The sequence below is a fragment of the Cricetulus griseus genome, chromosome 8, assembly GCF_003668045.3.
Source record: "Cricetulus griseus strain 17A/GY chromosome 8, alternate assembly CriGri-PICRH-1.0, whole genome shotgun sequence".
NCBI lineage: Eukaryota > Metazoa > Chordata > Mammalia > Rodentia > Cricetidae > Cricetulus > Cricetulus griseus.
The window spans coordinates 49,943,765-49,965,487 of NC_048601.1; the positions used below are offsets into that span (position 1 = coordinate 49,943,765).

The 21,723-nt window shown below is 40.9% G+C and overlaps 1 protein-coding gene and 1 non-coding gene across 19 annotated transcripts in view; one reads left to right on the forward strand and one right to left on the reverse strand.

Annotated features, from left to right (window-relative positions):
• Magi1 (membrane associated guanylate kinase, WW and PDZ domain containing 1) overlaps window positions 1–21,723 on the forward strand; it is a 604,931-nt gene that overhangs the window by 393,954 nt on the left and 189,254 nt on the right. The gene's annotated exons all lie outside the window — the stretch shown is intronic.
• Window positions 7,519–7,648, reverse strand: LOC113834231. The gene has a single exon (XR_003487599.1). It is a non-coding gene; the product is annotated as a small nucleolar RNA SNORA44 (small nucleolar RNA).

Sequence of the window (21,723 nt, forward strand, 5' to 3'; positions counted from 1 at the left end):
TTTAATGTTTATTCAGTGTTTGTGTATGTGTGTGCCTGCATGTTGTGTGTGCACACACAGAACCTTCTCAGTACATGTATGAGGACAGAGGACACGCAGGATTAGGTTCTCTCCTCCCACTGTGGCCTTCTGAGCTTGAACTCGGCCTGTTATGCTTGGCAGCGAGTGTCTTTACATTTCGAGCCTTCCTCCTGGACTTTTTTCTTAGTCTTTCTAATATTGTGGTAGTAATTTGTCCTAGTTCCAGACAATTATAGATGCTAAACATGCCCACATGTGCTTATTTGCCACCTGTATATCTTGTTTGGTGAGCCATGTGTATGAATTCTTTATCTACTTAAAAAATTGTGTTGTTTACAATCAAGCGTTTTAAGGGAATACACAAACTGTCAGTCAATCCTATTCATTAGTTTGTCTGATTTTTTTTTTAAATATCAACAGTCTGGAAAGATGGCTCAGTGATTATAAGTATATAAGTATAAGATTATAAGTACAAGTATACTGCTCTTTCAGATGACCTGAGTTTGGTTCTCAGCACCCATGTCAGACAGTTCACAACAGTAGTAACTACAGCTTCTGAGTATCTGATACCTCCTTCTGGCCTCCTTGGGCACCTGTATGTATGTGCAGACATTCACACAGACATATATACTGACTAATAAATAAAATATCAAGATGGTTCCCCACTTCTTACTTCATTTCCTTCCTTCATTTTGATGTTTTGTTTGTTTGTTTGTTTTGGCTTGGTTTGGCTTTTAAGTTTTTGCTAGAAGTTGGACCTACCTGGGCTTACTCTGTCTCTGACTGTAAAGATGAGTGTAGCCACTCATTTCACCTCTATGAGTCTCTTCCTTCATTCGTACAATAGTCTTAGTGCCTGATTGCTAACTCCATGTTAAATAGCATGGCATGCATAGACCCTCACACAAAATGTATGCTTACTGAGCAAATGAGGGAATATTACTGATTTCTGTGAACTTCTTTTTAGCCTGTCTGCCTTCCTTATAACAGATGCATGAGGTTCCTAAAGGGAAGTCCTTGGTGGCCTTTGCTTACTACTGCAGCTCCAGGGTCTGGCTCATACCTGGTAGTTGAAAGGCTTGAGTGAATTGAATGAAGAATGACACTGCTGATGTTTACTCAGGGGGTCCATTGCAAATGTGGCTTTTGGACACTGAACTAAGTCTTGGGTATCTTTCCATTTATTTAAGTGTTGGAGTCATTGATGCCTTTTAGCTAACAAACTCATTTAGATTTAATTTTAGGGAGTCTGACAGCAAGATTTGGGGATGTAGTGTGTTTGCATATACCTTCTCTCTACGTAATACTTTTCTAAAGGACAAAACCATAGCCTGCAACCCACCTGTAGGTTTCTCTTTGCTGTGATATAGTATCTGCCAGTCGTGTAGTTTCGGAAAAGTTAGTGGTGTCTTGGCTGTGCTGAAGGGGCTTCTTGACCAGCTCTCAGGGTGTGGCCCATTATTTCTTGGCTGTTTTTAGGGAGGGCAGGTATGCCTTGGCTGATTTAGCTCTCTCTCACAGCAGCAAAGCCATTTTGGTTCCTTATAACCTGACCTCATTTTGAAGAAATTGCTGACTTTGGCAGGGTCCTGTCAAGAGCCTCACCAACTCCAGTGCTGGCCTCCTGAAAAGCATTGTCTCAGCTGGTCTCAGCTGAGTCAGCTGTGAGGCAGAACTAGGTCATAATAGCTCATTCTGGAGGCTGAGCAATACTTCCAACCAACCTTCCCTTTTTCCATGGGAAGGGAGAAAGTTAACTTTAAGCCAGTTTGCTTTCTTTCAAAAAGTGTCTTTTGAGGCCTGTGGGTAAGGGAGGGAGGGATAGGGACTGTCAAGGAGTCCCTAGGATGTGTTAATTATTATGTTATGTTCTGTCTGGCTTTGAGCTTTACACCACTGCTGCTGTGGAAAGCTCTGCAAATTGAACTGCCTTTCATGCTCTGGTGATCCAGTTCACCTTTCCAGAGCCAGGAGAGGCTAGAATCTTCCCTTCGAGGAGGGGCCTGTTTGTGGTCAGAGCAGCTCTCGGGTGGTGGAGTTACACCATCCCGAATGCATCTGCAGGTGCTTTCCTTCAAACCTTGCTGAAAACATCCTTCAGGAGCTCAGTTCTTCGGAAGCCTCCCCTTGCTAGAACATTGAGAGTAGCTCTTGGCATGCAAGATGGTTTTCAAACTGACTACCTGCTTCTTGTTTCCTGTGTTGCTAGTTAATTATTTGTTAGGTTTGTTGTTGGTATAGCTGTTTGAAGACCGTACAGTCAACATACATTAGTGTGTCATTAGCAAGAAATCCCACTGTTAAAAGGAAGCTTAATGAAGCAACTTCTCTTGGCGGTCAGAAAAACACAAATATTATTTGCAATGCAACTCCATTACACAGAGCAGCCCATCCCCACTGTCACATTACTTCATATAGTAACTACATTCCAAGAAATATCTAGGAGCTCTGAGACTAATGCTGTCATAAATTAGGAGGAATCTCAAACTCCCTTCTGAGATAGTTAAAAAATATGACTCAGAGAGCATCAATAGAGTCCAGAAATATAGAGTGCTTAGTTAACACATATACTCACTGCCCAGGGTCAGTCAGTCTTAAGCCACATGTAGCTGTTGGGGCATTTCAGATATGAAACATCTGAATTGAGACCTGGTGACAGGATGAGATACACTGCACATTGTAAAAAGACTCGGTGTGAGCAAATGAAGGGAAGTCGCAATGCTAATGATTCTTGGACTGACTTGACCTTCAATAGTTTGAATGTGTTTACTTTGAATAAACTAATTGTTCAATTAATTTACTTGTTCAGCTTGGATTCTTTCCTTTTGGCTCGTTTGTTGTTTGCTTTTTGAGGTAGGATTTCTCTGTGTAACAGCCCTGGCTGTCCTGTAACTCACTTTGTAGACCAGGCTGGCCTCGAATTCAGAGATCCACCTACCTGGTTAATCCCTAGTGCTGGGATTAAAGGCAGGTACCACCACTGCCTGGTGAATTCTTTCTCAAATATTTGTTAAATTATGTATGTATGTGGGTCTGTGCCTATGTGTGCAGAGCTGAAGTTCCAGTCAGTTGTGAATGTGGTGCTGGGAGTCCAACCCAAGTCCTCTGCAAGTAAGAGTTGTATACACTCAACCACAGAGCAGTCTCTCCACCCTCTTGAATTATTTTTAATGTTACCTTTGTGTTTTAAATTATTTATGGGGCCATATTATATCTCTACAATACTTACGTGACATTTGCACTCATTAATTTCAAAAATTCAAGAAGTCAAAGTCATAGCCTATGCCAGTGTTTACTTGCTGATTGAAGTGCGTCTTTCTTTGGAAAACCTTGCATCCCTTGAATGAAATATTTGAGTATTGACCATAAAAGGACTTGGGACCAGTAATACTGTGTACTCGCCATGGATTTCTGTGCTCATGATGGCCTTGGTATGAGGTTCAAGTGGGGGAAATGAGGTAACAAGGTCAGAATGCAAAGGGAAATCCCAGCAATTTCCTTGGCAAAGCTTGCTCTCTGCAGAAGTTGTATTTGACCTGGATTTCATGCTCAGAATGCTCTGGTATTCTCCTCCATCAACCCCCAGAGGCTGTCTTTGATGTTACACGCCTAATAGCAGTTCCAAGGGCTCTCACTTGCAGCAAGTGCTTTTGTGGTGTGCTTACAGACACCCACTCCATCCCCCTCAGTTCCCAAGAGCACTGAGGGAGGTTTCTGTGTATTGTTGCCCACTGTGATGCTTGGGTCTGGCCTGAGCCTCTTCTCTGTGCCTGCTGTTCCCTCCTCCTATCCCCAAATCTGCCATGTAGGCTCATAAGTGACCCAGACAAGACCTTTATTCTTTGCCCACAGAGAGCATTGTCTGTTACTGACTAGTCTGATATTGAGTATGTAGCTGTGTTTGGTGCCCCTTCGAGGGTTAGAGGTATTGCAGCAGAAAAGCCAAATTAACTCCTGCTAAGCTTGATTTAAGGAGCAGACAGTCTACTAGGGCCTCTTGTATAGTTTAAGACACTCAATTGCAATGAATGGCCAACCTACAGAGAACTTGGAAGTTATAGAGGCCAAACCACTTATTTAGCAATCATCACTGCAATCTTGACTCCACAGGGGGTGAACTGTGTTTGTGTACCGAGGTACTCATTGTTCACCTTCATGAATTCAGTAAATATTTTCTAACAACTGCCATCTTTGAGGTACTTTCTTTGAGGTACAAGTAGAAGAATGAAAGACTGTGGTTTTCTTGAGTTTGAAATTGATTTTTTAAAAAAAGAAAGGCTGAAGAAAAGGCAGAGTTCAACAAGATAAGGGTCTTGAGGGTTTAGGTGGGAAATGAGTGGCAGTTTCCATCCCGGAAGGTGATCCAGATGAGTTGGAGCAAGTTTGTCTTCCTTCTGGAAATCAGGGTGTTGGTGAGTTGATCCCAGTTTAGTGACCAGTCAGTTTGATATCAAAGAGGCAGATGTATACCTGACTTGTTTGATGATCAATGAAGGAGGGTAGTGGGGCTGGAGCAAAGTGGGGCAAGGGGATAGGAAGTGTTAGAAGATAAAGTTGAAGAGGTATAGGGAATGTAATCAGATGGGAACTTCGGCTTTTTCACACAGGATTTTGAGTACAAATCTGTAGTCCAGCTTACTTGTCTGAAAAAAGTGACGCTACACAGTAGAATCCTAGACTGCTGATGTGCTTTCATGAATATACACAACCCTCTAGCCATCATCCCTGGCAAGATGCTCAGTCCTTGTATTGAGAGACTCAACTTGTGACTTGCACTTCAGAGGACCACTCAGGAGGCTCTGACTGGCAGACTGTAGAAAGGCAAGCTTTGGTGACGAAGGCAGAGTGCAGGTTCATACAGATGTGGAGGAAGCCAGCAGATCTTGGTGTGACCTCAAAGTAAAGTTTGATGGGCTGTGTAAAAGAAAGGAAGGATGGTGTGATTTTTCCCTCTACACTAAAGAAGGGTGGAACTATTGTCATTTTCTGAGCTGGGGCAGATTGCTTTGAAATGTATGGATTCGTATTTAGAATCCATGTATGCTTTGTAAGAGAAAAGGATGGAAAGAAAATTAGTGATATTTATATAGAGGCCTCTTGTCCCCCCTGTTGGGTTCTGAGGTGCTTGGTTATACCTTTTTTGCAGTGTCATCTTAGTTCGCTTTGTTATTTTTGGTAGAAAGATCTTTCTAGGTTGACACAACTCCAGTGTTCAGTGCAGCTGTAATCATCCTACACCCTGCTTGACTTATTTAAGAATCATGACTTGTGGTGGGGAGACCTAGCTCATTAGGAACCTTTCTTCCACCAAAGTTGAACTTCAGGAGGCAGCTCTGGTGTTTAACTTTGAATTTCTTTGTCTCTTATGGTACTGTTAGATGACAACTGTGCTCTTGAGGCAAAAGAGAAACAGAGAGAATGCTAACATCAAATGGGGATAAAATGCGAGTTTCAGGGAAAGGGATATAAATACTTTGTATACTCGAATCCCAAGTTAAGTCTAGAATACATTCTGGAAAGAATATCTGAAATAGTCATCGGTTGCTCTCTGTTGCTCAGTGATAAGGACTTTTGCTTCATTATAGGTGCTTTTTTTTTTTTTTCTCCATGTTTGGGGGAATTTCATCAATAAACATTTGTATTTAATTTATGGAAGAATTTACTCAACATTACACTCAGTCTTGGGATGGACCAGTTTTTTGTTTGTTTGTTTGTTTGTTTTTTTAAGGTTTTTGTTTTGAGGGAGCTGATAGTTGTGTTTTTGTTTGTTTGTTTGTTTTTGTGAGACAGGGTTTCTCTGTAGCTTTGGAGCCTGTGCTGGAACTCATTCTGTAGACCAGGCTGGCCTCTGACTCACAGAGATTCACCTGCCTCTGCCTCCTGAGTGCTGGAATTAAAGACGTGTGCCACTACTGCCTGACTTGGAGCTGATAGTCTTTTTGAGACAGAATCTCACTATGTAACTTAGGCTGGCTTGGAACTCTCTATGTAGACCAGCCTGACTTCAAACTCAGAGAGTTCCTATCCCTGCCTCCCGAGTGCAGGGATTACAGGCTTGTACCACCACTTCTGGCTTATAGTCATAAGAACATATGTGATCATTATAGTTTTGTAAGAAGAAAAAATACATTAATGAAAAAAGAAAGAATACAAGTGACTTTGTCAAGTTTCTTTAGCCATTATTTTTCCTTTTCCAATGCTAGGAATGATATCCAGGGCTCTCCAAACACTCTGTTTTTAAACTACACCCCATCCTTCCTTTCTTTCTAACAAAAAAATTAAAATCTAATATTTTATTCCTTAAGAATCTCCTATATTATGATTGTAGTCACCTCCTCTCCCAGCTCTTCCTTGATCTACCTCACTTACCTACCCAACTTTGTCTTCGTTCTCTGTCTCTGTCTGTTTAAAATACATTATTAAGTCAGTTTTGTGGTAGCCAACTACTCCTGGGCGTGGTTCCTAGCCTCTCAGATGACTTCAGCTTTTGTCAAGTTGACATAAAACTATCCAGCACAGCTGAGTCTGGTTAGTATTACATGTATGTTTCTAGAGCTGACATCTTGGTATTGGATAACCAACTTGGGTCCTCATCTCTGAGGAAGACAAATTCTTCCTCTCTCAAGTCATTAATTGCTTGTAGTTCTTCATATAGGAGTGGAGCCCCAAGAGGTTTTCCCTAGTTATGTTGGGATGTCAACTAGAGTTGGAATTGTTCAGGTTTTGTTTAGGCAGCCATGTTGCTAAACTCCATGTTTCATGAATCTAGGGTATGTTGTCTTCAGAAATAGGATCTTATCATCAAATTTTGGAAGATAACTAAAATCAATGATAATAACCTGTAATATTTGTATGTCTATGGGACTCCATTGGCCAACAGCTCACAGAGAAGTAATCCATTCCTGCATTAGGATTTTTATTTGATATAATGTGGAGTAGGTTTAGTGTGTGTGTGTGTGTGTGTGTGTGTGTGTGTGTGTGTGTGTGTGTGTGTGAGAGAGAGAGAGAGAGAGAGAGAGAGAGAGAGAGAGAGAGAGAGAGAGAGAGAGAGAGAACTTTCCAAAGGGATTTAGTTAGTTATTGCTCTCGGGATTCCCTCATCTACCTTTCATCCTATTTCCTAACCCCCTTAATCTCTCCTATTCCATTTTTCTCTTTTCCCTTTTTCTACCATTATATTCTGTTTCTCCTTGCTTGAAAGAGTCCATGCTCCCACATGACCCTTTACTAGTGTTGTAACCTGTATGGCCATTCCAAGTGAAACACACATCTCTAAAGCTTAAAAGTTAGCATCTCTATTTCAGCGAAAGCTTGTGGTTTGTCTCTCTGCATCTGAGTTTTCTCACTCAAGATGTTGGTTTCCAGCTCAGTCCATTAACCTGCAAATTTCATTTTCTCTAAGTTGAATATTATTCTGTTGTATAAGTGTACCACACGTTCATTATTTGTTCATTAGTTGATGGACTATATGCCTAGACTGTTTCCATTCTCCCCTCCCTCTCTAAGATGAGTAGCAGCAGCAGGCACTGTGCTGACCTGAGCTGTTGGGGTGTCTCCATGTTACTCTGTGATATAGTTTGAGATCCCATGGCCATAATGGAGAGCCAACGCCCTTGGAAACATTGTGTTGTTTTCTTTTTTAGCAAGGGCTTTACGAATTATGCTTCATTCACCTTTCTCACTGGCTTTATTTTCTGAGGCTCTAGAACTGAGTGTTTTGACTGTCAGATACTCTTTGCATTTCAGCAGCAAGTTTGGTAAAAATGGCATCTGATAGCAGGTAGAGATGTCTATCCTACGCACCATAAAGGGGAGCTGTACAGCATTCACATAGGTTTCTGTCTTGATTTCAACCACTGGGTGACACAAGGTGCTGTGGTACCTTGCTAGAAACTTTGCTGGAGGGTCCCACTGATGTCTTCATGACCTCAGTGTCATTGTGACTCTGGGTTTTGTTAAGTTTCTATTACCTTGTCTCAAAAACACCTACATTGATCTCACAGAATCTGATAGTGAGGCTGGGCAGTACTTCAAGACTGTTCACCTTATGGCCATTCACATTGTCCTAGTTGTCCATTACTGCCATCAGAGGTCAATGCCAAGTGTGTCTTGTGGACTTCCAGAATACATCAGATTTAAGAGAGCTTTCAGGGGGCATCTGTTCTTATTGAGAAACTCTCAGACAGGGGAGACTTCACTGTCCCTTGTGACGAAGTTTTCATACAGGGTTAATTGTGTTCAATAGCACCTGGCATCCAGCTCTTCCATTTCTGGTGCTGGATCAGTGTTTAAAAAAAAAAAAAAATGTTTCCTTATGTCTTCTTTCTTGGGCATCTTATAGCTGGTTGAAAATCCCCTCCTCCTCCTGAGAATGCTGGTATGACGACTTCCTTCTAATTTTATCAAATACAGTATGACCAGAAACAAAACAGAACCATGTTGCTGCATGTAATTCCTGGCAGAAGTGGTGCTACTTCATCTTAGGATAAAACTGTGAGTTTTTAAGAAGCAACATGATGTGATTCCTTAACGAAAGCAAATAGGCTGCCTAGCCTGGCTGTCAGAGTCTCTGTACTTGGTGGCCTGAGGACACCACTAGTCATTTGAGATAGCTGCGGTTCCTGACTACAGCAGAACCCTTCCTCCCTCCCTCAGCTTGCAGGGTTCTGGGTAGAGACCCAAGATGTGGTAGGCAGTGTTGCATTCCCAGGAGAGTCACATTGTCACAATATTTATTCCCTCATATGACACAAGCCAAGTGCATGCATGTGTGAGATTGAGACAGATACTGAGACAGGTGTGATGCATCAGTCACAAGAAGGAATGCAGGGTGGGAGGGGAGAGCTGTGTGCCTGGGCTCAACAGCCTACAGACTGCACCAGGATGGAGACTGCTCGGAGAAATAAATCTCACATCACTACCTCACTGAGCTAAGGGACCCACTCTACACTCCTGTTCCTTAAACATAAGCCAATTTCATCCTGGGGCTCACCTGCAGAAGTAGTGAGCTTTTCTCACACTGGGAACAGACTGGCAGCATTGAGCTTAAGCAGAGTGTAGATGATTGTATTTGGTGGAGAGTTTAAATAGGACACTTTAAAGATAGTTTTAGATTTTTTGCACATGGTGTGTTGGGGTAAAGTAGGAGAAGCATGCAATTCAAAAGCACTATTAGTAATCATTTTAATACTTAAGGATAATGTTTTCAGAATTGTTTTAAGAGGCTAGAGAGAGATGGTTTACCAGTTTAGTGTACTCACTGCTCTTCCAGAGGACCCTGGTTTAACTTCCAACACATGTATGGCTCTTCACAACATTCTGTAATTCCAGTTCCAGGGGATCTAACACCCTCTTCTGGCTTCTGTGAGCATCAGCACTCTGATGGTGTATAAACACACATGCAGGCAAACAAATAAACAAGACATATATAAAATTTAAAAACTAAAATACAAATTTTAAGTAAAGATAAGAATTATGTCTTTTCTTTTTTCCTAGGATGTCTTTTACTCTCAGCATGGTTCTGGTATTGATCTTACTTAAATATAAAACTACCTTGTCATAGTTTAAATGAAAATGGCCCTCATAAGCTCAATAATACTTGGTCTCCAGTTGGTAGAACTGTTTGGGAAGATTAGGAGTGTGGCCTTGTTGGAGGAGGTGTGTGGTGTGTCCCTGGGGGTGAGCTTTGAGGTTTCAAAAGCTCACACCATTCCCAGTGCTTTTTTTCTCTTGGTTCTTATGTGGATCCAGATATGAGCTCTCAGATACTGCTCTAAGTCCATGCCTGCCTTCTGCCATGTTCCTGCCATGATGGCCATGAACTCATCCCCTGAACTTGTAAGCTCCAGTAACACTTTCTTCTGTAAATTGTCTCAGTTATGGTGTCTATTTAGAGCAATTGAAAAAGTAACTTTGACATAAGTTCATCCAAGATTCCTTGCATTAATTGTGTATGTGTGGATCATATATATTGTATCAACCACTTTTACTTGAAATTACTTAAATATTTTTGTATTTTTTTAATCTTTGGAGCAGGAAGATCATACATCCTTTGCTTTCCTGTGGTTTGGTTCTGTCCTTGACTTCTGACCTTTGAAATTATGATTGTAACTGACAAAGAATATCTAAGGTGACTTCATGAATTCAGTTCTTACAGAAATAACTTCTTGTATGTATGTTGTAATATGTGAAGGCCTTTTTTTTTTTTACCTTTTTAAAAAATCTTTTTATTAGTTCAAGTTAGGGAACAAGCTTGTTTCACATGTAAGTCCCTTCTCACTCTCCCTCCGCTCATACCCATCCCTCCTCCCCCATCCCCAAACTACCCCCCACCCCATCCACCCACCACTCCCCAGGCAGGGTAGGGCCCACAACAGGGGCTCTGCAAAGTCCACCAAATCTTCCTGTGCTGGTATGTGAAGGCCTTTTATATATTCCTTTATTTAATAGATATTTATTGAACATTTACTGCATACCAACACTATTCTGAATGCTGTTATATAAATTAAGCAAATCTTTGTTCTTGGAGCATACATTTCTAGTCCCCATGACAACTTTTCAATACAGATATTGGCTCAACCATTTTTCATGTGGGAAGAAAGATGCTCCAAGGATAATCCTGGCAGCAGATGATGAGTTTGGTCATGCCTAACATAGAAGAATGTTGAATGGATTCAGAAAAAAAGTCAGCTTATTACAACCTGAGTTTAGTCAATAGGAGGCTTCCTGGAATGTATGAGTCCTAAATTGGCTCTTAGAGGAAACCATTATTTAAATTCAAGGGCAGAAACATAATACTCATTTTCTTTGATTGGAGCAAGGCAACAAGATGACACAGAGAAAGCCAGGTTAGGGTGAAAATCAAATGTTTGCTTACTGTAGTAAGCAGCATTCACTAAACGTTGGGATTGGCAGAGGTGGTCCTTACTTAGTCTGTTAGAACTAGAATCTGTTATCCAGAGAAGAAAGCATAGTGGTTCATTATCAATATCTGCATGGGAATGATAGGATTATCACTAATTTTCTTGCTAGCATGCCAGGTACATTGTAATACTGATGCGATTATGTTGATTACATTAGTGTCCTGAACTGAATCTTCAGAAAACCTCTATTAGAATTGCTGAAGAAATTGCTAGTACATGTTAGCCTGATTGTTTTGAGACTTAGGAGAAAGAAACAGAAAGTTGGAAAATGTAGGTTAAAATATTGATCTTGTATATTTTGATACAGTTATATAAAGCTTGTGATTATTAATGCATCAGACAATTAGAAAACAGTTAAATTTAACTTACATTAAAGACTTCTTTATTGAGATAGATTTGATGTACAATGTCTTGCATAAATTTAGTGTGGGAAATAATTTGACGCCATCACCATGAGGGATCAAAGAGCTAGGCCCAGTTGTATATGCTTTTAGTCCTAACTGCTTGAAAAACTGAAGCAAAAGGATGACTGGTACTCAGGAGTTAAACCAAGCAATACACCTAGACAGGGAGACCAGGGGGAGGTGACAAAACCACATTCACATTTTGTTTGTGTAAGTTTCCTTGTACCTATTTATAATCTCTCTTACCTACCCTGTACTTTTTCCATTCCCACACAATGATACGTTTTCTTTCTAAAATTTTATTTTTTGAGCTTTATTTTTATTTTATGTGTTTTACATGCACATATGTGCAGTGCCCTCAGAGGCTAGAAGAGATCCCTTGGAACTGTAGTTATAGGTGGTTGTTAGCCATTGTGTGAATGTTGGGAATTGAACTCTCGTCCTCTGGAAGAGCGGCCATGGCTCTTAACTGCTGAGCCATCTTTCTAGCCCCAATACATACTTTCTATTGCCATACATTAGGTTGCTTTTCTTAGAAACTTTACACAAAGTCATGTACTATGTATTCTTTTTTTGTGAAGGATCCAGTCTGACTTAAGTCAAAGCATAACAGTGAATTATGCTACACTCTCAGGCATACCTAACTCTTTAGGATCCATTCATCTTGTAGCATGTAGCCATAGTTCACTGTTTAATTACCAAGAAGAATTGTGCTCCTTATGGAGATGCCACAATTTACCTACTTTCTCTGCTGATGGACATTTTTGTTATTTCTGTTTGGGGTGACTGTTATAAAGAACATCTGCAAGTAAGCCTTTATATGGATCTGGGCTTTCATTTCTCTTCTCTTAGTATCTAGGGGTGGAATGGCTAGATGTTAACTTCATCTGAAATTCTTAAGCAATACAGCAGCATTTCCAGACTGCCTGTTGCCTTTTACATCCCCACCTAGCACTATGTGAGACTTCAGTTTTCCCATGTATTCAACATGTGTCTATTTGGCCAGTCTTTTTCTTTTATTATTATTGTTAAGATTATGTGTGCCTGTGAGGGGGTATAGCCACACGTAAGTGAGTGCAGTAGAGGCCAGAAGTGTCAGAGATCTTTGTTAACAGGAGTTACAGGCAGTTGTTAGCTGTCCAATGTGGTTTCCAGGAACTCAGGTCCACTCCAAGAGTAGTATGTGCTCTTAACCACCTAACTGCCTCTTCAGCCCCTTGGCTAGTCTTTTTAACTTTAATCTTTTAATAGTGTCTAGAGGTATTTCATTATTGATGACAGATGATGTTGAGTCTTTTCATGTCTTCATTTGCTTTTCATGTAGCTTCTTTTTTAAAGTGTATATTGAAATGTTTTGCTCCTTTTATGCTGGGTATTTTCTTAATGCATTTCCAACATATAAGTCCTTTATCAAATATTTGGTTTGCAAGTATTATTTCTTAGGCTGTGCTTTGTGTGTTTATGCTTTTATAGTGTCTTTTTAGAATAGAAGTTTGGATTTTGTTGCTATCCATATTAGTCCTTGTATCTATATGTAGGATCATGCTTTTGCTATCACATTTCATGTAACAGAGGGTCAGGAAAGGTTTTTTTTTCTTCCCATCTCTATAAATTTTCTAGTTTGTGATTTCACTTTTATGTTTCCAATCCATTTTATTTTTTGGGGGGTGGGGGGGTAGGAATGAGAAATGGAATCTCACTATGTACTCTGGCTGATCTGGAAGTCACCAGGTGGACCAGGCCAGCCTTGAACTCAGAGATGTGCCTGCCTCTTCCTCTGCATCCCAAATGCTGGGATTAAAGGCATGTACTACCATACTGTTTATATTCTTGTTGGTTCTTGTTTTTGTCTTTTGTTTGTTTGCTTCTAATATAGAAGTTTAGTTGTTTTTCTACCATTTCTTGAAAACGTTTCATTTCTCCACTGGATTGTATTTCTATCTCTGTCTGCAAGAACAAGTGAATCATATGTGATGTGCATATGCATATTTGGATTGTCTATTCTGTTCACAGAGTAGGATAGCATTGTTTTGGTAACTGGGAATTGATAGGTCTTGAAATTAGATAAAAAAACCTTCTCCATCTTCAAATTCATTTTAGTCTTTGGAGATTTTCTGCAGTAAAATTCTTGGTAAATTTTAGAACCACTGTTTCTAGTGCTTCAAATGTAAGGTAGAATTTTGGTTAGGACTGTATTGAATATCTAAATGTAGAGAATTTACAGTTAAAACAAAATATGCCCATGGGGCTTAGGGTCTAACTAAGCAGTACAGCTTACCTGCCCTATGCAGGGCTCTTGGTTCCATCCTTAACACTTCAGGATGGATATATTCTACCCCCAAATAAAGTGAATCTTTAAAGGTTTTGTTTCTTCCTTTTAATTTTTTGTGGGGGGGCATTTTTGCATGAGGGAGTGCTTGTGGAGGTCAAAGGGCAACTTTCAAGAGTCCATTCTTTCCTTTTACTTTGTGGTCAGATTTAGCCTTCAATATTACGTAGTTTTGATGCTTCAATAAATGCTACTTTAGCATTTCAGTTCTGACTAGAGATTGTAAGTGGACAGAAATACATATGTTTTTGAACATCATTCTTGTGATCTGCAATATTACAGATTGAATCAGATTGTCTACATCGATCAGGGGTTAGAAACCTTTTTCTTCAAAGTCCTTTAGCAGATATTTTCAGCTTGTGGGTTGGATGGTCTGTGTGTGGGTGGCTTCTCTGCCTGCTGTAGGGAAAACAGTAGTGGTTAATTCATAAGCAAATAGGGGTTGGGGAAGTTCCCCACCAGGCTTAGCCATGGAAATTTCTCCAGGATGCCAGCCTTGGCCACAGGTAACTGCCATCTAGGTTGCTTGTGCTTTTCAGTCTTGTCTTTTCTTTCCTTTCCTTTGTCGTGTTCTCTGGGGGTTCTTGTAATGATGTGTTGTATGGGATAGAGGAAGCAGTTATGTGTCTCTCATTTATAATTGTAGGGGAAGCACTCCATCTTGGCACTAGGTGTGAGTGCTGGGGTAGGTCTCTTGTAAGGCCCCTTTCAGATCGAGGACCTTCTGAGCTAGTTACAGTTTGCCAAAAGTTGTTATTTATTTTCCCTGTCTTGCTTTTTTTCCCCACCAGTACTCTCCAGTTTCTCAAATGGTTTTTCCATGTTCGTAGAGTAATTACATAGGGTTTCCTTTTTTAGCTTATGAGTACCATAATCAGATTGATATGATAAGTCCTCTTTGTCTGTTTCTCTCTTTGTGCTGGATATGAAACTCAGAGCCCTCCTTATACAACAAGAGATGCTGGGAATTTGGGCAACACAGAGCATATATTATTCTTCCTCCGACTGTCCATTATCAGGTTGTAGCATGGTGCCATTATTGCTAGATCTTCTCAATTTTAAAGAGAAGTTGGAAATTTGGTATTTTTTTCCTGTTACTTATCAAATTTGGAAACTGCCAACTAAATTCTAAACCTGAACTAGATATACTAATATAGAACTTATACCATCTTTTTTAAAAAAATGGTTTTTACTTTATGTGTCTGAGTGTTTGCTGCATATATATGTCTTCAAGTGTGTGTCTACTAAACAAGGAGGTGGGGAACTGAAGTTACAGGTGGTTAAGAGCCACCATGTGGGTGCTGGGAACTGAACCCAAGTCCCCTTCCCAAGATCAATGTGTACTGTAAACCCACTGAGCCATAGCGCCCGCTCCAGAGCCTACTATTTTAATCATTAAGTGTGCATAATCGTTCACAATATTAGTATATTCACACAATTGTGCAACCAAACTTAAGTCATATTTCTTTGCATCCTACAAACTAAAACTTTGTGCCCAACAAACAACTTATCCCTCCCCTCCCTTCAGTAACTGCATACTGCTAATTTCATTTATCTTTATTAATTTGATTCCTGTGGAGATCCCACAGTACTGAGTTCATAGGGCATTTGCCTCTCCATGCTGCTTTCAGTCACTCAGCCAATTGTCCTTTGGGCTTATTCATGTAACACGTGTCAGTATTTCCACCTGGAAATCCACAATGGAAATTTACAAACCAGGTTTTGTTTATCCTTTTAAAAAATCCATAATTGCTAGTTTGTTAACTGCTAATTTGTTTTGAGACAGGATCTCACTCTGTAGCCCCAGCTAGCCTGGAACTCACTGTGTAGCCCCAGATTGCCTCAAGCTCACAGAGATTTGACGGTCTCTGCCTCAAAAATGCTAGGATTAAAGGTTTGCAAAAACAATTTAAAGCATTATGCAAGATAGCCAAAACATGACTCCCTCAACTGGATTTTGCACTGGTCTATATGGATAATAAAGTAAACATGAGAATTATTTAACTCATTACTATGGGTTGTTAGAAAGTATAGAGGATCGACTCCCCTGTGCAGTCACACAGAAAGGGCCAAACTCCTTGTATAGTACAAATTTATGGAGTATCATGAAGCTTTATGTGTGGGGTGATGGTGGTATTTGTGCATGTTTGTGTGTGTCTGTGTGTGTTTGTGCGTGTCTCTGTATGGCTGTTCCTTCAGATATGTGCATACATGTGTGCCTGAGTTGAACTTTGTGTTTCATTCTTCAAGCACTGTGTTCACTTTGTTTTCAGAGAAAGAATCTCTCATTGACTTGTACCTCAACAAGCAGACTAGGCTGACTGCTCACTAAGCCCCAGGGACCCACCACTCTTTGCCTCCCCAGCTGTAGGATAACAAGTGTTATCCCCAGCTATTTTGTTTTTAAGTGTGAGCTCTGGAGAGTAAATGCAGGGTCCCATGCTTGTGCAGCTGCCATGTACTGATTGAGCTGTCTCTCTAGTCCTCTCAGAATGTTTCTGGATACTGAGCATCCATATTTAGTATTAGTCTGCCTTAAACCCAAAGCAAACTTGGCAATCCTCATTCAGGACATCACCCAGGCCTTTGCTCAGAGCAGGCACTAAATGGCTGTAGATTGGCTGAAGCTTTATCAGTCCTGAGTTGTATGCTCACTAATAGCAGAAACACTGATGTGGAAATTTAGTATCTTGTTTGTATCGGCCACACTGGGCAGTGTATGGAGCATAGTGCATTGAGTTAAGCTCCCTGCTTTTGTGCAGGGATAGATAGTCACAGCATTTCACATTAGGGTTCTGCTGTGCACCTTGATTTGATTATGGCTAAAAGCTCAAAGCAAGGAGTCACCTGGAGTGTTTGGATAAATATATCAAGGGCGGGCTCCCGTATAACCAGTAGGGTGTGTGTGTGTGTGTGTGTGTGTGTGTGTGTGTGTGTGTGTGTGTGTAGAAGTGTGTAGTCAAAAATTTTTGTTTTAGATGCTATAAAGAATCAGAAATAAAAGAGAACCCAGGGGACAAGGTTGGGGACAGCTCCTGCCTCACTGTCAGCAAGCACTGGCACTCACACCCCTCCTTGGCTGAGTGTAGAGTTGGTAAAAAGCTGAGCTTCTGTGCATGCCTGGTCCTTCCCCAGTCCTTCACATTAATTGCCTTTCTAGCTGTGCCCTTTCTCTGGTACACAGGTGCCCTTGGGACAGTGCTTTTGGAGATTGTTGTGTGCATGTTGAGGTGGATGCTGCTGACTCTGGGATTTATGTCCTGATGTCCCTTTGAAGGCAACATTTAACTGCTGAAGAGATTTGCTGGATTTGTGTTCAGCCTAAATTAAATGTAAATATAACATACCAGTGGGATATGTTACAGCAGAGTATCAAGGTTCTTTGCCGCCTCCTCATCTTCCTTTCTTCTTTAATTAGCCTCTTTGACCTGATAAAATTATTGGGAACATGATTCTCTTAGTGCTTTTTTGAAGCAGGACATTTTCTGAGTTTGATTTTGTTTCATTTGTTGCTCCTCCTCCTCCTCTTAGATTTAGATATCATCTCTGTATCAGCTTGGCCTGCCTGGTTTTTGTGGGGCTGGATGGGCCATGTGGGGTGTTCCTATTGGCACTTATTCAGAGTACACTTAGAGGGAACAGAGAAAAAGACTCCATTTTAAGCCTTTGGAATTCTCTTCAAGTGAAGTACATCCAGGCAGAGACAGAGACTGTCCCAGGGTGCATTTGAGACATCCAGCAACATGCTGCAACTTGTAGGCTCCTGTTGGGACATTGTGTACAAGAAGCCTCAACAGTCACACGTGCCCTAGACTTACGCTGCTGTCTCTGAGGTCTTGACAGTGCTGCTAATAGAAAATAGCTATGGTGTGCTCCAAGTTGGCCATGGTAAATGCAAGTGTAAGCACAAGTGTGAGCACTAGCATCTGATCTACAGTCCAAGTGAAACAAGAAGAAAAAAAAAAAAACATGACCTGGAAGTGAACTTTCACCTTGGAGTTAATGCTGCTCCTTTAGCCAGAACTGCAAGAACTTTGAAAGCCAACTTCCCTATGTTATTGCTGTGATGTGTGTAATGTTTGCCTTTGTGCCACTTATAGTTAAAGTGACCATTACAGAAGCTCTTTGTGTTCATTGTGGAGAGAAAACACAAATCAGCAAAATAGAGGAAATAATAATCACCCTGCCCCCTGGTACTTAGTTAGTCACTGTTATTTGTATGTTGATAGCTTTCCTGTGTTTTTTTCTCTGCATGCAGATAGTATGTTCAGATGAGTGCCATGGACATCTATTTTAACTTGCTTTATGCACTACTTTTGAAAAGCATGCATGTGATATTTTTCTCTTGACAATTAATATACCTGCCACTCTGTTCCTATCTACTATGTCTCAGCTTTCACTCACCTGCTGTGTACCCTACTCTGGACATAGTGTCCAAAGATGGGTTCTTTCCTTTTTATTCCTCCCTCTCACTCTGACCCACCTCCACACTCTGTGTGTGTGTGTGTGTGTGTGTGTGTGTGTGTGTGTGTGTGTTTTGCTTGTACTGAGTATGAATGCAGATGCACACCTTGGGAAGCTAGGGAAGAAGTCAGGTATTCTCTGTCACTCTTCACCTTGAGACAATCTCTCACTGTATTGGTTAGCTTTTTTCAACTTGTTATAAACTAGAGTCACAGGGGAAGAGGGAACCTCAACTCAGGAATTGCCTTCAGCAGACTGGCCTATGGGCATGATTATAAGGCATTTTCTTGGCTAATGATTGATGTGGGATGGTCTAGCTCACTGTGGGTGATGCCATCTCTGCGAAAGTGATCCCAGGTTGTTTCTTGCCCTGACTTTCCTCACTGATGGGCTTTGATCTGGAAGTTTAAGTCAAATTAAGCTTTTGCCAAGCCATGTCACATTTGGACCTGGTGTTTTATCATACAAACCCAGAAGCAGACTAGGATGCTAAACCTGGAGCTAGGCTGACTCCAACAGGCACCTGTAATCCTCCTGTTTCCACTTCACAGTATTGGAAGTATAGGCAAATGTATAACCACACCTAGGTTTTGATGCTCCTCGGTGCCTCCTTTAATCCCAAGCAGGAAACTCTTAAGGAGAGTGGTATTGCTGAAACTGTCCTCCAGGAGAAGGTAAAGATCTCAAAAGTCAACTTGATCAACCAACCGAGAACACAAATGGCTATTGCTATATAACTACTGTATAGCCTTGCAGAATATCCTCTGGTCATGAGTACACCTGTGTAGTTTCTAATTAGTATTGGTATGCTTCTTTGGCTGTATATTATGAGTTATCAGGAAGACAATGGTAGGCCCTTGATAAGATTGTGGAATTTATTTCCTGCAGAGTTATCCTTCATGTAGCACAGGCTGCAGCATCTACTAAGAAAAAGCCAATGAGAAGAATGTTTTAGATGATGTGCCATTTTTTTTTCTGTTGCTCAGTTGTCATTAGAAATGTTTAAGTCTTTATTAAATTACTTGTATTCACACATGGGCATGTGTTTGTATGCACATTGCTTGTAGGATTCTGTTGGCACCTTTGGTGAACATCAGGGTTTGCCAGCCTGTCTCAGAGGTTCAGCTGGCCTCGACTGCAGGTTTGCTTTATGTTCTCCAGGGAGTCAGTACTCTGTGTGCTGGCTCATCTCTGTTTTTATAGTGTCACTGCACTTGCTATAAAGCCTTTGGAGCCATGTTGTATTTTTACCACTGATACATTGGTCGGCAGTGAGGAGCCAGGAGATCTATTCTGTCACAGGCATTTAATGATGATAAAACATTAGTGAGGCTATTTGAATGCATTTTTGACAAGTGGTCCCTCTGCTAAAGACCTTGGCTGCAGGTTAGAATACTATTAGGAAATCAAACTGTTAAGCAAATAAATCTTTAGGTTGCTATTGAACTTGGGATGAAGCTATGCCTATTTTTAATTTCCCAGCAGACTTGTGAATAGCCATTACATGGCTTACTATTTTTATTTTTTAATTTTTCAGTCTTCATATTGTTAGTATTGTAGATTGGATGACAATTCTTAATCCACAGTTATTCCAAGATTTCTGCAGATAGTTATTTATAAGAGATCTTTAAAAAAAAAAAAACTCATTCATTCTTTTGCCATATAATTGTCTTTGCCTTGGCTGGATCTATTCAGTGAAGAAGAAAATTCAGAATTAGACATGGAAAGAGGCCAAAAACAGGGGCAGAAGATGACAGTGGAAATACCCAAATCAGGATACTTGTAAGCACATTGTGATTGTAAAAGGAAGGCATCTTTAAAATAGGTTTGTTCTGTCCCTACCCCTCTTTTTTTCTATGAGATTTTTCTACTTTTGCAGCTTTCTCTAAGGCAGGGAACTAACTGCTCCATGTTTATGAGGTCTCTTGTGTGCTTTGCTCTCCATTGTGATGGGTAAAACAGTGAGAAAAGTAGGCCATCTGTGTTGCATCAAAGTTAGGTTCCTGACTTTGAGCTCTAAGTTTCTCTATCATTTCTCCCTGTAGCCTCTGCTCTTCTTTAGTTACCTGATTTGGGTTCTTTTGCATTCTGCACAGCTTGGTTTGGGAACTTGTGAGGTAATGAGGGAATGAAGAAAGAACAGACTTACAGACAAACATACAGAAAAGCTGGGTGGGCCATGCTTTCTGCTGGAGGCATAGGGTCTTAGTCACTGTTCTATTGCTGTGAAGAGATGGCATGACAAAGCAATTCCTGTAAGAGAAAGCATTTAATTGGTGCTTGATTATAGTTTCAGAGGTTTAGTCCATAATCATCATGGTGGCAGCAGGGTGCCACGCATGGCACTAGAGCAATAGCTGAGAGCTACATCCTGATCATCAGGCAGAGAGTGAGAGGCACTGTTGTGGGCTTTTGAAACCTAAAGACTACCCACAGTGACACACTTCCTCCAATAAGGCCACTCCTACTCCACCGAAACCACACCTCCTAATCTTTCTCATAGTGCCACTCCCTGGTTAAGCATTCATACATATGAGTCCATAGGGAACCATTCTTATTCAAGCCACCACAGGCACCAACAGCCACATGGGTTTATTTAATCTTTTAGGAGGTATCTGTAGGGGAACAGTCTCGGATTCTAGTCATCCCAGAGGAGTAAAGAGTAGTTGATAATTTTTGTATACATTGTCAACATTTGCCCTCAGACCAGAGAAAGGTTCTACCAGTTCCCATGGATATGACTGAAGCATTAGGGTCCTTGACATGGTATTGCTCATGTCAACAACACACATTTCATTTTGGACTCCCTCCTCTCCCCACTAGGTCTCTTGTAGCCCAGGTTGGCCTCAGACTCTTGTTCTCCTGCCTCAATATTCCAAGTATTTAAATTACAGTCACTTGCCATCACACCTTGTTTCTCTACCTTAATTTTTTTAAAAGCACTTATTTATTTTATAATTAATATAAGCCTCTGTGTGTTTATTTGGGACTGAATGTCTGCAGGACCTGGCGGCACAGAAACTTCCATCTACAGAAGTCCCTATTAGGTGACTAGGAGAGGTCCTTCCTGGCCATCTTGATGTTACCACATACAAATGTGTTACTTGGTATCCCTATATTCACCTCTGTTCCATTTCTGTACAGTGCTGTCTCCCTCCCTTAGTCACTCCTTCTGGTTTGAGTACATTACTAGGTGATTATGAAAGGAGAAGGTGCCTCACATGTAAAGGGTATTCAGTAACTCTTAGTAGTAAAGGAAGCTAGAAAGCCATTCTGAGAAGGATTCTGCTTAGCCATTTAGCCTTTCCATCTGAAAGGTGCCCCCTGCTGACTGCACACGAGGTAGTAGAGGAATATATTGGTCCCTGGTACTGTAAGGTGAGCTTGCCCATCCTCTTGATGACTTCACTCATGGACATGTAATACCCCATATAGGCTCTGTAAGTGAGAGACTGGGGCCAGTATTATGAGTTTGAAGGTCAAGTGTGAACACAGTTGGTAGAGCTGGAGGTTGTTATCTCATGACATCTCCATAGTATGCTTGGTCAGTTTTGCTGACTCTTGTCAGTAGGCTACAGGAACT